We start from the raw sequence: 17,714 nt of genomic DNA, 5'->3' as shown, positions 1-17,714 counted from the left end.
TGTTTAAAAGCTTCCAAAGAAGGAGCCTCCACCAAACTCCGGGGCAGAGAGTTCCACTGCTGAACGGCTCTCACAGTCAGATAGTTTTATGAGTGTCTGAAAAAAAACCCCACACTAATGCATCATCCTAATAGAGAGTCTGGCCAGCAAAGGATATCTGAAAGAAAGTATTAATTCACTGTTTCCATAATATGCCTAGCTGGATAATGTTATCTAGCCTCTGTCACTACAGTGATAAGTTATTGTATTTGGTACAAATATATTTCTTTGAATGGCCATTCATCTTTCCAAGGAAGAAAGGGTTGGAGGTGTGTGTGGGAGAAACCCCTTGTAGCTGATAAGATAAAATGGTACAAAAGAGGTACTGGCAAATAGAAATATACACTGAATTTCAGGTGTCCTGGTGTTTAACTAGGGTTGTGTCCATTTCATAGTTGTATGTGTTGCTTGTCACTCAAACAACATCTGCTGAAATTTCTACAGAACTATTAAAGTAGTCCCATCCCTTATTTCACCGGGCAACCTTTTAAAAAAATCAAAACAAAACAAAAAAATCCATAGTTAACATTATTTGGCTGCAATAATTATGCCTTAGATTTGGAGTTAATACTTGTGTAGCAGTCAGATTCTAAAGGGTCAGGGTGATGTAAAAAAGGAAATATCCTTAGGTAAAGCATTTGTGAAAAGCAAGTGGTTTTAAACTGATGTCAGGGCCTTCTCGGTGGTGGCCCTTTGACTCTGGAACTCACTCCCTAAAGACATTAGGCATGCCCCAACTCTGGCAGTCTTTAAGAGGAGCCTGAAAACGTGGTTGTTCCACTGTGCCTTCCCAGAATAAGGAAACCCTAAGCAACATGTCCCTAATCACACTTTACTAATGATCTAGGATTGTCTGCTCGCTTCATCTCTCTCCAAATACCTATCCTAGTTATATGTCACCTGGTCATGCCCAGTATTTTTTTAAATTTTAATTATTACATTGGCCCTGCCATAGGTTTTTAATGCGTCGTGGTGTTATTGTTACTGTTTATTGCTTTGTTTATGAGTTTATTTATTGTCTGTATTGCTGTTGTTGTTGTTTTACTGATGTACTTGGGCTCGGCCTCTTGTAAGCCACACCGAGTCCTTCCGGAGATGGTAGCGGGGTATAAATAAAGGTTTTTTGTTATTATTATTTATTATAGTCTCCTTTTATGTAAGGGGCTTTGGACAGGGCAATAGATCTCTTGGTTTTTGGATATTGTTGTTTCTCCTAATTTTTCAAAAAGTAATACTGAGCATGTGATGAATGTAAAAGGTGAATTTATTGCCAGCTCTTAAGTCTCCATGTGTGAGTGTGAGTGTGATGGAAAGGCAGAACTCAAAATGGGACTGATGATGATATAAAAGGGGTGATTCTATACTTGTAAAGCAGTGTTTCTCAACCTTCCTAATGCTGCAACCCCTTAATACAGTTCCTCATGTTGTGGTGACCCCCAACCATAAAATTATTTTAATTGCTAATTCATAACTGTAATTTTACTGTTGTTATGAATCGTATTATAAATATCTGATATGAAGGATTTATTTTCATTCAATGGACCAAATTTGGCACAAATACCCAATACACCCAAATGGGGTTGAGGGGGGTTGATTTTGTCATTTGGGAGTTGGGATTTATTTTGTCATTTGGGAGTTGGGATTTATAGTTCACCTTCAATCAAAGAGCATTCTCAACTCCACCAATGATGGAATTGAACCAAACTTGACACACAGAATTCCCATTACTAACAGAAAATACTGGAAAGGTTTGGTGGGCATTGACCTTGAGTTTTGGAGTTGTAGTTCATCTACATCCAGAGAGCACTGTGGACTCAAACGGTGATGGATATGGGCCAAACCTGGCACAAATACTCAACATGCCCAAATGCGAACACTGGTGTTGTTTGGGGAAAATAGACCTTGACATTTGGGAGTTGTAGTTACTGGGATTTATAGTTCACCTACAATCAAAGAGCAATCTGAACCCCACCAACGATAGAATTGGGCCAAACTTCCCATATAGAACCCCCATGACCAACAGAAAACACAGTTTTCTCTTATGGTCTTTGGCGACCCCTTTGACACCACTTTAAAGGTCTTAAAGGGATGGTCACCCATGCCTTCCCTTTAAGAAACAGTGTCTTAAGGGGATGGTCACCCATGCCTTCCCTCATCAATGTGATGAGGTAGTGAGAGGAAGAGTCGGACAAAAAGCAAAGCTCTAAAACAGCCATATCTGGAGCAATGGGTCAGAAGGAGAATTTCTGATCTTCCTCCAGTGCAGTTTAGGCTGAAAATAAAAAGCAATGAGTAGGCTCTTTGTATCAGTGGCAGCTGATGGAAATGACCTCATTCGGCACCTCTGATAGCTTCATTGAAGTCTGGAAATAAAACATAGTGTTAGGACTTTATAACAAGCAAGTGTGGTAAAATGGCTGGTATGGCAATGCTTCACCATCACATGGGGGAAGCATAATTCAACCAAAGCAGAAGTGTGCAGGCTCCAATGGAGCCAGCACAACATTGGAGCCTTCCTGTGTTGATGAGGAAGCATCTTAGGACACTTACATTGGTAAGTGATGACATCCTGAGTCACGGCATGGAATGGAGAGAAATCCTACCAATGAATATAGGTTTAACTAGCAAATTTGGCTGGATGCTTAAACCTACAGATTTAGCTGGTTGAGAACTTGACAATTCCCTGGAGAAAAGCTACAGATGCCCAAATTTTTGTTTTCTACTTTTGAAACACATTAAACCTATGCATTTCATATTTCATCTCCACGTTTGAACAATGATGATCTTGAAGTATAAAGCATTGCCTTTTGCTTCCTTCTTGAGTAATCACAGATGTTTCTCTTCCACAAAAGACTGGGATTTTATCAGGAAAAAGCAAACAGTGAGAACCCGTGCTTGTGGAAACAGCTGTGCTTGTGGTAAATGTACATTTGTATGCTTTTCTTCCCTTTTAAAAATATATCAAACAAAAATGCACACTTGATGATTATTAAAAAAACACCCTATAATTATTTATTATAGTCTCCTGAAGCATAAAGTGATCTTTGATTTTACAAAAGGTACCTTAACTGAATACTTTCCTTTGCTTATTGGTATAGCTATATAGGGTCAGAACTCTTTTCTAAATTGGTGAGGCAGGTTCTTTCAGAAAAAAATAAATAAGTAGTTTGGATTTAAGGTGAACTGTGACATCACAAAATTGCTCTCTAAAATATGACTTTAAAAGAGGGCAGAGAAATAACGGCGCTTTCAAGTTTTAAAGCATTAAATATTTATGAGTTGCAAAGTACCAGTTATTATTTTTCAAACAACTATGACAAAGTCTGAAAATAAATGAAAATTGATTTAGAAAAGTTACATTTATTCCTCTGGGACAGAAATAACATGATAACGCAAATGTTTTATCAAGGCTTGTATTCCTCTTTCAAATAACCCTATTATATGAAATGGAAGACATTGTGTGCAATAGCAAAAAGAGATTTCTAGTTTTGTCTGACAGGCTAAGAAATATAGAATAATATGTAAAATACTGCATGATCCCATAGCACCTGTCCTCCAAAGCACTTTACATTTCTTTAGGTCTGCTCATATGCCCTTCCACAAACACCAGTATCACCTTTCGTCCATACCCCAGCATTATTTCCAATTTTAACTCTACATTTGGCCTTCCCACTGTTTTTAATTGTGTGTTGTCTTATTGATAATCTTGTGTATTTTATTGTTTATGTTTTTTAATTGCTTGTATTGTTTTTATTATTGCTTGTATTGTTGTGTTTGGGCTCGGCCTCAATGTAAGCCGCACCGAGTCCCTTGGGGAGATGGTAGCAGGGTACAAATAAAGTGTTGTTGTTGTTGTTGTTGTTATTATTGTTATTATTATTATTATTATTATTATTATTATTATTATTATTATGCTAAGGCAAAGAACAGTATGAGTGTTCCTAATTTCAAATTGTATTGCTTTTTTATACAATTGAAGAAAAATTGTATACATTTTTATTCAAAAATTTGGTGGGGACGAGAGAGAGGGCCTTTTCGGTGGTGGCCCCTAGACTCTAGAACTCACTCCCTAAAGATATCAGACAGGCTCCAACTCTAGCAGTCTTCAGGAGGAGCTTGAAGACGTGGCTCTTCCAATGTGCCTTCCCAGAATAATGATCCCATAGCACTTTGTCCTCCAAAGCACTTTACATTTCCCTGAGTCTGCTTGTATGCCCTCCACAAACACCAGTATCACCTTGCGTTCATGGCCCAGCATTATTTCCAATTTTAACTCTACATTTGGCCTCCCACTGTTTTAATTATGTATTCTTTTTTATAATGTGTATTTTATTGTCTATGTTTTTTAATTGCCTGTATTGATGTTTTATTGCTTGTATTGTTGTGTTTGGGCTCGGCCTCATGTAAGCCGCACCAAGTCCCTTGGGGAGATGGTAGCGGAGTACAAATAAAGTTAATAAATAATAATAATAATAATAATAATAATAATAATAATAATAAATTTGATGTTATTTAGAGATGTGAGATTCTTGGAACTTGAAAGACATAACTGAAAGTTTGGTTGCAATGGTTTTCTTTGGAAAATAAAGTTAAGACATATGCTGAATTTAGAAATTATTGTATTACAAAGCCTTTCAGTTTAGTTCAAATATAAACAGATTCCTCCCCCTTAAGATAATATTAGCTACCTCAGTGCTGAAAGGTGTTTTTCAGGAATATGTTAAAAATAGGAGATGATTGCTCTATGATACAGTTTTGTAATTTGTAATTCCCAGATTTTTTTTCAAACCAATGTGGAGATGTCAAGATATGTAATTGACTTGTATGAAAATGAAAAGTTACTGGTCTAAGATTTGTGTATATAAAACAATATTTGTAATGTTACCAGAAATGTTTCTGTTGGGTATTATAGTAGATAGTAAACTATGAAGTACTTCCTCAATATATGACAAAAGCAAGAATGCTATTTGCTCAAATGTAGAAGTGGATTTTTAAGATAGTTTACTACTTTGTCAAACAGCTGCCGGAATCACCCTGCATCATTGGGGGAATGGGAAACCCAGCGCCCCATACCCTGCAGCACCCAGATCCCTTTTTCGGTGATCCCATTGGTGGGGGGAAGCATGGAGTGTGCTTCTAATGGCAAAATGGGAAGCCTCCCATCTTGCTGCGATGGTGGCATGTGCCAACTCCACCCCACATCACCTATGGAGCACCCCACCAGCATCGTTTGAAGGGAGCTGGCAGGCTCTGTGGGTGAAGTAGGGCGGAGCTGGTGCATGCTACTGAAATCCAGCCTTTGAGATCTTAGGTTGGCCCAAGTAGCCAAATTAAAGGATATACCAATTGATAACTTTTTTTAAAGTTTGGAAACTGTTTATGGGCAATCAGAAATTTAGTGAAATAATAATTCATAGCTATGGTTATTAGTAATTTTAATAGGCTTATTTAGTTGAATCTGTAATTATAGAATAATATTTTTCATTGTTCTTATTTTCATTGCAGTCAGTATGGAAGGTTGAAACTCTATTTGTTTTGTGTTCTCTTCTTTTTGTGGGAGGTCTTCTTTTTTATTATTATTTTGATTGTAAATTAAATTGTCCATGCAAAATAAAACAATTACTTAAGAATTAATTTAAAATTTAGAGTGAAAGAAAATTTCATTTGAGGAGGAACCCTTTAATTTTTTCCCATAGACAACGCCAGACAACTCTTTGCACAAAACTGTTCTTTGTGCTTACCTTAAAGAGCTTCAGGAAGGACCATGCCTTAGTCACCTCCAGATTGGACTACTGTAATGCGCTCTATGTGGGGCAGCCCTTGAAAATGGCTCGGAAATTTCAATTGGTCCAATGGGCGGCGGCCAGGTTGTTAACTGGTGCTCCTTACAGAGAGAGGTCAACCCTCCTTTTGAAGGAGCTCAACTGGCTGCCATTCATTTTCCGGTCCCAATTCAAGGTGCAGGTGTTTACCTACAAAGCCCTAAACGGTTTGGGACCTGCCTACCTGTGTGATCGCATCTCGGTGTACGAACCCACACGATCTCTTCGTTCATCTGGAGAATCCCTACTCACGATCCCACCTGCATCGCAAGTGTGATTGGTGGGGACAAGGGATAGGGCTTTCTCAGTGGTGGCTCCTCGACTCTGCAACTCTCTCCCTAAGGACATCAGGCATGCCCCAACGCTGGCAATTTTTAGGAGGAGCTTGAAAATGTGGTTGTTCCAGTGTGCTTTCCCAGAATAAGGAAACGCCAAGCATTTTGTCCCCAACACACTTTATCAGAGATTTAGGATATCTGAATACCCATCCCTCTCCAAACACCCACCCTTTCTCCTGTTCATGCAGCACTTTTTAATTTTAATTTTAATTATTACATTTGGCCCTGCCATAGTTTTAAATCGCGTCATTGTGTGTTGTTAATGTTATTGCTTTGTTTTTGATTTGTTTTGCTGTATTATTATTGTTGTTGTTTTATTGTTGCATTTGGGCTCGGCCTCTTGTAAGCCACACCGAGTCCTTTGGGAGATGGTAGCGGGGTACAAATAAAGTATTATTATTATTATTATTATTATTATTATTATTATTACTTTCAAACACATTGAAATATTGTAAATGTGGGAGTGAAGACCTTGTTGTCTGGCATGATTGAGTCAGAATAGGTGGTGGTCATGAAGGTTGGCAGGAGTAAAAAAAAAATGGGAATGATGAGGCAAAGCAAGAAACTCTTATTGCCTGGACTCTAGGTGGGTCCTCAAAGCTAAAGATGTTATAAGAAGGCAGTTTTTGAAAACCATTCACAGAATGTATTTTAATCAGAGAGAGCTGTTAGGAAGCTAATAGCTTTCTCTGCCTTGGCCACTGTACTGCTGCATATTATCCCCCCCCCCCCCAAATTATATGGGTTTGATGGATTATTCTTTCCCATAACATTCTTAGCCAGAAGTATAACCCAGTTGTTGTTAACTGTAATGTAAGAAAGAGAACTTCCAACTACTTTGATAACTTTTATAATGATGGCACACTCCATGTGTTCAGAGCATTTCATGTCTGTTACTTCACTCCACACAAAGCATTGGACACACTGTCCTTATAATGGAAGATAATTCTTTGAGAAAGGCATATCTTTTTGTTTCCATCTTGTAGATGAAACAGAACCTGGAAGAATTAGTTACTTGCCAATGGACATCTACAGCACAGCTGAAGATGAAAAATTGCTTCTCAGGATCTTTCCAGCTCACTTCTCACATTTGTGGTCACTATGTGCACCACCAACACCATCTAAATTAATAACTTTACAATGCTACATTAGGAAATGTGCTCATCTTTTAAGAATAAGGGTGGAAAATAGAAAGCTAATGTGATAGGTTTGACATAAGCTGCTCTTTTTAAAAAGTGAAATATTCACACTCCATTAAGGGGGTTGAGAGTTGAGATGCAGAGCAAGAGAAAGTTCTCTTTCTTTTTGTAACTGTTTTTTAACTGATAGATTTTCAGTAGGAGCATATTTACTAAGCCTTAGTTACATGTACCCATTTCTACTGGGAGCCCCCAGTAGGACTGAAGACCGACAGGACTGAAGACCGACAGGTCGCAGGTTCGAATCCGGGGAGAGGCGGATGAGCTCCCTCTATCAGCTCCAGCTCCTCATGCGGGGACATGAGAGAAGACTCCCACAAGGATGATAAAAACATCAAATCATCTGGGAGTCCCCTGGGCAACGTCCTTGCAGATGGCCAATTCTCTCACACCAGGAGTCACTCCTGACATGACAAAAAAAACAAAACAAACAACAACAACATTTCTACTCTCTCTGCCATTACTAAGGGCACAGGTATCTTATTCTTGGTCACATCTGGTCATATGTTTCTTCTAAAGCTGTTACTTTGGAAAAGTTAAAGCTCTTCTTCCCCTCATGTCTGATTTTGGTTCTCACACTGGTAGCAAAAAGAGACAATTTACAGGGCATGGCAGACAAAATATAATTTACAAGTCTGGTTTTTCAGGACTTACCTGCTTTCTATAAAACCTCTTTTCTTCCAAATTCTATCAAAGTGAACTCGAATTATTCCTCATAGGTTTCCATTCAGGGCTGTCAGCCAGGAGTAAAGACGTTCCTCCACCTGCTCACTTTCTTTAAAAGGAGCTGTCCCACTTGTTTAATACAGCTGTCAAAAAGCAAGGGAAACTAATCATTTCTAGCACACCGAGACTGGGGAAATAGTTGACATAACAGTACAAACAGGTAAGTGCCTGCACTGCCTCCCATCTGGTTGTTCTTAAAGCAACATTATCCTTTTCAGGAAATTGCCATGCAAATATAGTTTTGTTCAGTTTGCTTGTATGGAATAGTGCTCACACTGGCTTTAGCATCTCTCAGAGGTTTTACAAGAGAGACAAAACAGTCATTTGTACATTCGCCATTAACACTGATTTATTCTATGAATGGTTTAGGTGTTGCTGTTGTTGTTTTCAAAATCATTATTGTTATAATTAATGTTGTACTATCAGAGGCGGCCCTAGGTAATTTTCAACAGTAAGCAAACAGTATTTTGGCGCTCGCCCCCCCAACCAATCACTGATATATATTTTCTGTTCGTCTTGGGAGTTCTGTGTTCATATTTGGTTCAATTCCACCATTGGTGGAGTTCAGAATGCTCTTTGATTGTAGGTGAACTATACATCCCAGTAACTACAACTTGCATATGTCAAGGTCTATTTTCCCCCAAGAGGGCCTCAAGAGCACCCCCTGGGTAAAATCAACTATACCGCGAATGCTTACTTTGCATAATGGTTGAGCTGCCCCTGTGTACTATCAAGAGACATGTAAAAGGGCTACAAATGACAGTCATAGAATTCTTTGGATCAATGCATGTTTTAACTTCTGATTTATATCAAAATAGAATGTAGAAAAGCATGTTACTGATTTCTGTACAGTAAAATGAGACACCCATTTCCTCCTAGATCCATGGTTCTCAGCTTGGGGTCCCCAGATGTTTTTGGCCTTCAACTCCCAGAAATCCTAACAGCTGGTAAACTGGCTGGGATTTCTGGGAATTGTAGGCCAAAAAATCTGGGGACCCCAGGTTGAGAACCACTGTTCTAGATAATATTACATTTTAGCTTTCATCAGCTCTATCTGGCAAGGCCAATAATTATGGCAGCTGTAGTCCAATTACTTATGGGGAGCCATAAGGTATCCACTCTTAAAGAATGTAGATGTAACTTGTCTATATATCCTCTTCTTCTTCTTCTTCTTCTTCTTCTTCTTCTTCTTTGCTGTTAGTCAACATTGACTTATGGTGAGGCTGTTCTATGGTTTTCTGACCAAAATGTTTTTAGAGGAAGTCTGATATTTCCTTCTGGCGACATCGAGAAAAGCTGATTTGCTCAAGATCAGTGGAGACTCATATAACTCATTTCAAAGCAGATAACCAGAATCAGATCCTGGGATATAGGGCAGTGTAGATTGAGCCTTTGTAAACCCTGGTCTCCTTGAGTACAAGCCCAACTCAGCCTCTCAAATTGGCTGTAACAAATAAATGCATTCACAACATTAACAGAATTTTTTAGAATTCACAGAGGTAGTAAGGTAAATTAGAATAGAAAACACAATCTTCTAGAATGGTCTTAGTTATCAAAGTGTCTATCACATTTATATGGAGAATAACTCTGCTATTCTGTGTAATTATGGATAACGGGAACCTCCAGGCAGTCTACCCCTTAAATTAATCAAAATCTCTTAAATTCATCAAAATATCAGTTGCTGAAGAACCAACAGAATAGAAAAAATATATTGTTATCATATCCTACTTTCACAGTATCATCTTGTGGCCATTGTTTGAAGTTGGATAATAGAGGATCAATACAAATGTATAAACTTACATTCAAAATGAAGTCCCTTCAATTTTGATGGGGTTTACTTCCATATGATAGCCAGCATGATAGAATAAGTTTAGGTATTGGACCATGACTCTGTAAACCAGGGTTTGAATTCCCATTTGGTCATGAAAATCCACTTTATGATCTTGAGAAAGTCTCAGCCTCAGAGGAAGGCAAATGAAAACCCCCTCTGTCCACCTCATTTCAAGAAGACTCAATGATAAGTTCACCTTAGGTTCATCATCAGCTGGATATGATTTGATTGGACACAAGAGCAGTAGCAAGAACAATTTTTCACATATCCATTATCTATTGTCTTCCTCCCTAATAAACAGATGCTCCCTAAGGACTCAGCTGACCATTTCCATACTAGAGTTTAGTACAAACCAGCAGCTGAATGATAACCTTATTTTTTTAAATGGGCCTTCAGATGTAATTCGCTTCTATAGCAGTTTATTAAAAAAAAGGTAGGCAGGGTTTAAAACTAGAACAGGCTTGGGAGCTAATCCAGTTGACTGAGTGCCCATTGAAGAAGTATCTCTGCCTCAGTGATAAAAGCATCAGGCAATAAAAGAAAAGGAAATATCATGCATAGGTTAAAAATCTATGTACCATATAGTGATTAATTAGCTCCTGTCTTCTGCTAGTATGCAACTTAGTTTTCGAACAAGAAAACCAAATACAAATGCGAAAAACCAGCTTAACAGGTTGAACACCTGTATGGCTATGGAAACCATCTAGTTTATTGCACTGAGAGTCACATACTGGACTGAAGTTGTGAATGTATGCGCAGGAAAATGATCCTGATGAGCCTAAGGGAATAGGTTTCCTTGAAGTCAAGGTTGTTGACCCAGAGAAACTGAGAGAGGCAGAGAGAATAATGGGGAATATGATATTGATAACTCAGGCCTAGGCAGAAAATTCTTCCACAATCAAGAAGAAGGAGGGTCTTGGAGAAGATGAGTGTCATTTGAAGAAAGAGTAAAAAGCCCTCTTAAATTCCTTTTACACTGTCATATAATCCAGATTATCAAAGCAGATAACGCACATTATTTGCTTTGAACTGGATTATATGGCTCTAAAATGCCATGCAATCCAGGTTATCAAAGCAGATAAGCCACATCTGTTTTGAATTGGATTGTATGGCTCTACGCTGCCAAGTAATCCAGATTATCAAAGCAGATAATCCACATTATTTGCTTTGAACTGGATTATATGTATCTATGCTGCCATGTAATCCAGTTCAAAGCTGATAATCAGGATTGTATATGGTAGTGTAGAAGGGGCCTTTGATTTATGATTCTGGGGACAGGGTAGGACTGTGGTAGTGCTGCATCACAGGTTCGAGATTTAGGTAGATGAGACTGATGTAGGTGAACTGTATGAAGAACGGTCTGTCTGTGTGAAAGGTTTTAGATATTGCACATTGAGTTCTAGGTAAAATGCATGTTGGAACCAATGACATGGAGAAATGTAACTGAAACATCCTGAAAGCCAAAGATAGATTGTTAGAAACAAAGTTGAAAGCCACAATCTTCAAGGTACCTGCTTTTGAAATGTGAACTCTTGTACATGCAAAACCAACTAGACCAGGGGTCCTCAAACTAAGGCACAGGGGCCGGATACGGTCATTTACCCAGCCCTCACTCAGGGTCAACCTGTCTGAAATGATTTGAAAACACACAACAACAATCCTATATCATCAGACAAAAGCAGGTCCACACTTCCCATTGAAATACTAATACGTTTATATTTGTTAAAATTATTTTTCATTTTAATTATTGTATTGTTTTAAAGTAGTTTTTTGCACTACAAATAAGATATGTGCAGTGTGCATAGGAATTAATTCAAGTTTTTTTCAAATTATAATCCAGCCTTCCAACAGTTTGAGAGACAGTGACCTGGCTCTCTGTTTATTATTATTATTATTATTATTATTATTATTATTATTATTATCTTTATTTGTACCCCGCTAGCATCTCCCGAAGGGCTCGATGCGGCTTACACAGGCCAAGGCCTCAATAAAACAACAGCATAACAAAACACGTAACTTAAAGCAAATCAAACATTAAAACAATAGCAGTAAACAATAAAACAATACACCATAACACAGTAAAACTAGGGCCGGGCCAAATGTAGTTGGTACAGATTTAAAAAGTGCTGGGTGTGACAGGTGGATGTAGGATTTTAGGGTAAGTGCAATGTGCAGACCATCTTAAAACTCCGATAAAATGCTTCTGGGATATATTGCTGGAGTTTAAAAACTTTAAGGACCCCTGAACTACACAGATGATGTGAAGGTGTTACGACTTTACATGAGATGAAAGAGTAAAGAAATAGAAACAAATTGTTCTTTAATGTATTGTAAATATTAGCCATGGTTAGGTTCAGTTGGAATCTTTGTTATTTGGAATAAAGTCGGGAAGATTACCTTTTTGAAGTGATTTCATTTTGGAAAATGAAAGTCCCCTTGCTCTTCTGAAGCTAGTCTCACCATTTTTTTTCTGACTCAGGATGTGAGTCAAAAATGGTTCAGCTTTTCCCTCGCTTCTGGTCCCTGGCCTCAGCTCAAGCCAGAGAAGCCAGTTATAAACCAGAGACGGGTGAATTAAATTTCCTCCCATTTGCTTTTTCTGCTTCTGGCTCAAGCCAGAGAAGTGAGCTATAAACCAGAGATCCTGTTTGCTTTCCCCACGCTTCTGGTTCAAGCCAGAGAAGCCAGTTTTAAACCAGAGAAGGGTGAATTTCCTCCACTTGCTTTTCCCCACTCCTGTAAAACAACTACTTTCAAAGTAAAGATCATTCAATGAAACAGGAAGTAATACTTTCGAACCATTAATGAAAGGATTTGGAAATCTCGGAAGTTTCAAAAAGTTTTGAACATTTTTTTCTGTGAAAATCCGAATTGACTTTAGAATTGAACACCAGCGCCCAAAATGAGTTTTGAACCATTTTTAAATCAAACAGGCCTAGTAAATATATATTTTTGTAGGGGGGTGGTGCAAAAATAACCTGAAAGGCCTTGGTTACTATGGGTGTATACCTACTGTACAATGAATGTAGCTTGACACCACTTTAGCTGCCATATATTCCAGTTCAAAGCAGCACAATTTGATGCTATAGAACCCTGGAATTTCTAGTTTGCTGAGGCACACACTTTGGTAGAGAAGGAGAAACCATATAAAATTGCAGTGCCGTGATTCCATAGCTTGATCCATAGCAATTAAAGTGTGTCAAACTTCAGTCCTTCTATAATGTCTTTGGGTCCTTCCACACAGTCATATAACCCAGAATATCAAGGCAGATAATCCCATAATATCTGCTTTGAATTGGGTTATCTGAGTCCACACTGCCATATATTCCAGTTCAAAGCAGACAATGTGGAATTTTATTCAGCTGTGTGGATTGGGCCTAAGTATCCTTTGTTTCTTGACTTATGGGAAAGATTTTCTGCTTATTGAGCTAACAAAATGTCTTGAGCTGCTACCATAAGAAGAGCAATTAATCCAGCATTTTCTACATGCAGTGGGCCACTAGTGTGAGCATGACCAGTCATGCCAATGAAGTGCTCTGATAAATGAAGCAATATGAGTTATATTAAACACCAATTAGATCATGCATGATATAAAACATAATGTACAGACACACAAAAATGATATGTAAGCACAATAGTATCAATGTTAATCATCTGAAAAGCTGTGCAAATGCCAACACAGATGCCAGTTTGTCCAAACAGGAAATTGTCTTTTTCAATATTTAGCAACTAACATGAACAAACAGTCAAAAATCCCAGTTCAAGTAAACAGATCAGGTTCAAACAAACTGGTGATTTATGTGTCATTAAATGGCTGTAATATTGATTGACTCTTAGCAGAAATGCAATGCCCGAGCAGCAACAGGCTGAACAGGTAGAAAACATCTGCCAGTGGGTTTGCAAAAGAACCAGATGGTATTAAGATAGCTTATTCACGGTGGTTTCCATTCTGTTCCATTTCATCTCATCTTGATTTATCTGTGGTTGGGAGGTGTTTGAATTGTGTTTGTAGTCTGCAATAGTGTTTCTTCAATTTGAGTAATGGACACTGAGAAGGGTCAAAAAGGAAGTGTTGCCAATGGAACAAAATAATATCCCAGTCTGCTACCATGTTTTCTGAGCTGCAGAAATCAGCAAGTGAGGCTTTTACATACCACAAAGCAAAAAAAAAAAAAAAAGTTCAAAACTCATTTCAGGTGTAGGGGGCACTAGTGGTTCGATTCTAAAGTCAATTCCAATCTTCACAGAAAAAGAATTCAAAACTTTTTGAAACTTCTGAGACTTCCAAGTTGTTTCGTTAATGGTTTGAAAATGTTATTTCCTGTTTCATTGGGTGGCCTTTACCTTGAAAGTAGTTGTTCCACTCCAGAAACTTTGTGTGGCACAAACTGTGTTAAATTGGTGGAGAAAAGAACAAGAAGAAGGGCAAAACCGGAGAAGAAAGGAATAAAATAACCTTGGGAGAAATCCAAACATTATGGAATATTTCCGGAAAAAAAAAGTGGTTCAAATTTGGATTTGCCCCTCCCACTTTTCCTGCATGGTTCAAAACTGTTTCGGAAGCCCAAATTTGGTACGTTTCTATGACTTTTAGGTTTTTCTGAACTGAACCTATCCAACTCTAGTCTGTACATTAGGGAAAGAATGGTATATGCCTCCCTTGATGAGCCTCCAAACATTCCTCACCATTGGCTATGTTGGTTTTAGCTGATGGGATGATCTCCATATCAACACTTATATGGCCATATCATTTCCCTCACTGTTGCAGATTAGGCTCTTATTAAAGGCATAGCTGAAAAAGCTAGTAAAATATTTCAGCCTTGTTTGGAAATAACAATCAGTGCAGTTCAGCTTTATTGCAGGAACATTAAAACTGATTCCATATTTTAATAGCTGCATGGGAGGCTAAAATTCAACATGCAGAGCTAATGGGGGAAAGCATGACTAATAAAAAGAGGCAAGCCTAATTTTAAATTATGGTGCTGTGAATATTTCCAAAGTAGGGTTTCCATCCTCCTACTGTTAGAATCAAGTGGGCTCTACATGTTGTTGGAATACAATTCCCATCATCCCTCATCACTAGCAGATTATTACAGTTTCGTAGCAGCATCATAAGTGCTATGCAGGACTTATCTCTGACAAAAATGGGCTTTTAAATGTTTATGTGAGAAAGAAAAACAATCTTGGCAAGCATAGAATATAGGCTAAGGGGACATCAGTCAAAATATAGCTGGTCGGAAAGTAAATAATTACTCCCCCAGGAGGGAAACCACATAATCTTCAAGGCAACTCTTGCTTTCCGCCCTTTTGTTCCCATTCCTCTGCCCTGCCACAGTCCAGCGCTGGTCACAAATGGACACGGAGATGTACATTAGCACATCTCAGTAGGAAAAAATATTTTTGGGTTCCGTTCTGACCCACAATCAGTGGATACCGTGGCCACCATCCTAACCTTGAAATGGTCTCTGGGATGTTTGTGTAGTCAGTGTTTAATAAAAGTGGTCTGTTTTAATCCATTTCCAAAGTGGATTACAATGTCTGTGTAGAAGCACCCTTTCTCTTAGGATTTGTCAATAGGCAGAAGAACCTTAGTGCAGCCCCCCCCCAAAAAAAACCCCCAAAAAACAAAAAGCTTTTCATCAATTATTGTTATTATTGTTGTATTTTTACCCCAAGGGTATTTGTGGGTATTTTCTGGTTTTGGAGCAAGCTTGAACGAACTTAGGCATTAAATTTCTGGATTCAGAATGAGGGACACCATTTGCTATTCTGCTTCAAGTATGATTAAAGGATATAACAATTTTGTATATTTTTGTAGCAGACGCCACGCTACCAGATACAAAGTAGGGGAGTGGGCATCGGAGTAGAGAAACACATTTTAGATTGTTAGGCACAGGAATATGGCCATGTACTGTACTTTGCCAATATCTTAGAATCAACCGAATACCAGTCCTCATTTAAGCAAAGGACCTCATCACATTTGCCTCTGGAATCACCACAGATAGTGTCAAATCCACCAGTGCCTGGTGGGAGGTGGGGGGAATCGTCACACAATGCCCCGCATCATTCAGCTTCTCCCTTACTGTATCCTATGAGGGGAAGTTTCCATTGCTGGTTTCTCCCTAGTTTTGCCACAGAGACCTGCCAGAAATAGATGTACATCATGGGATGGGAGCTGATGGACTCCATGGCAAAACTGGAGAGGAACTGGCATATGCCACTGAATTTGGTCCATCCGATGAGGTCAAAAAGAAGGAAAAAACTACATGCAATGGAGGAGAAATCTATATGCAATGTGGACACATTAAGTCAGCTTGTTGTCTTCAGGTGCATTGATTTACACTGTTCCATTGCCATTATCAAAGAAAAGATCAGTTGGTAGTCCAACTGGTTTTTGTGCATGTAATAAGAAGGCACACACTCATTCTACCATCCAAGGCAAGAAAATGTCTTGGATTTGTCCTAAAGTGTAGGTGTGGGATAGGGGAGAAAAGAAGGCGTTGCTTCCTTTGAAATCAGATTCTTGCCCCCTTCCCAAGATTTGAACTAAAATGAGTTTTGGCATCCCAAGAAAGAGGGCAGGCAAAGATACCTGCAAACACAGTGAGTATAAGAACCTAGGTACAAACCATTTTCAATGTCTCACTCTCTACAATACTAGAAATTGAGGTACTGAAGGAAAATATCACTGGGAGAAAAATCTTGTTGGCCCTTCCCCAAAATTAATTTGACCTTTCCCATAATGCCTAGAGAGCAGCTTTCAGCACACTTTCCATTGTACTCCGGCGTAAATTTGAAGTTAGCTGGCAAAAATATTTTGATCCTATCAATGGATCTTCTCAGGTTTTCCCCAATTCTGATCTGTCACAAAGCGACATACAGCTTTCTATCTCCACCCTTTCTGTAAAGACACTCTTTCCATATATATATATATATATATATATATATATATATATTAGCCATCCCCTGCCACGTGTTGCTGTGGCCCAGTCTGGTGGCCTGGAAAATAAAGTAATGAGAAAGTGTTGGTTTCTAATATATGTAATGTCTTTATGCTTGTGGGTAAACAGTATTTCTTGCTGTTTCTTTGCCAGTGTTGATGTGGAGATTGTCTGGTTTGCCTACTTTGGAACATGCAACATATAATTGTCTTTCTTTAGGGGTCCCTTTCAAATCTTTGATACTGCATCTGTCATATACATATATGTATGTGTGTGAATGGCTGGATGGCTCTTTGTCAGGAGGGCTTTGATTATATTTTCTTGACCTGGCGAGGGGAGTTGGACTGGATGGTCTTAAGGCAGCATTTCTGAACCTGGAAAGTCAAGACCCCGGGGGTGGGGGGTCACCAGGGATGTGTCAGAAGGGTCACCCAAGACCACCAGAAAACAGTATTTTCCATTGGTCATGGGGGTTCTGTGTGGGAAGTTTGCCCCAATTCTGTCGTTGGTGGGGTTCGGAATGCTCTTTGATTGTAGGTGAACTATACATCCTAGTTACTACAACTCCTAAATGTTAAGGTCTATTTCCCCCAAACTCCATCTCTGTTCACATTTGGGCATATTGAGTATCCATGCCAAGTTTGGTCCAGATCCATCATTGTTTGAGTTCACAATGTTCTCTGGATGGAGGTGAACTACAATTCCAAAACTCAAGGTCAATGCCCACAAATCTCTTTCAGTATTTTCTGTTGGTCATAGAGTTCTGTGTGCCAAGTTTAGTTCAATTCCATCACTGGTGGAGTTCAGAATTCTCTTTG

This window comes from Anolis sagrei, chromosome 3, assembly GCF_037176765.1.
Source record: "Anolis sagrei isolate rAnoSag1 chromosome 3, rAnoSag1.mat, whole genome shotgun sequence".
NCBI lineage: Eukaryota > Metazoa > Chordata > Lepidosauria > Squamata > Dactyloidae > Anolis > Anolis sagrei.
The sequence above is the reverse complement of the archived record's forward strand: the minus strand, read 5'-3'. Positions refer to the sequence as shown.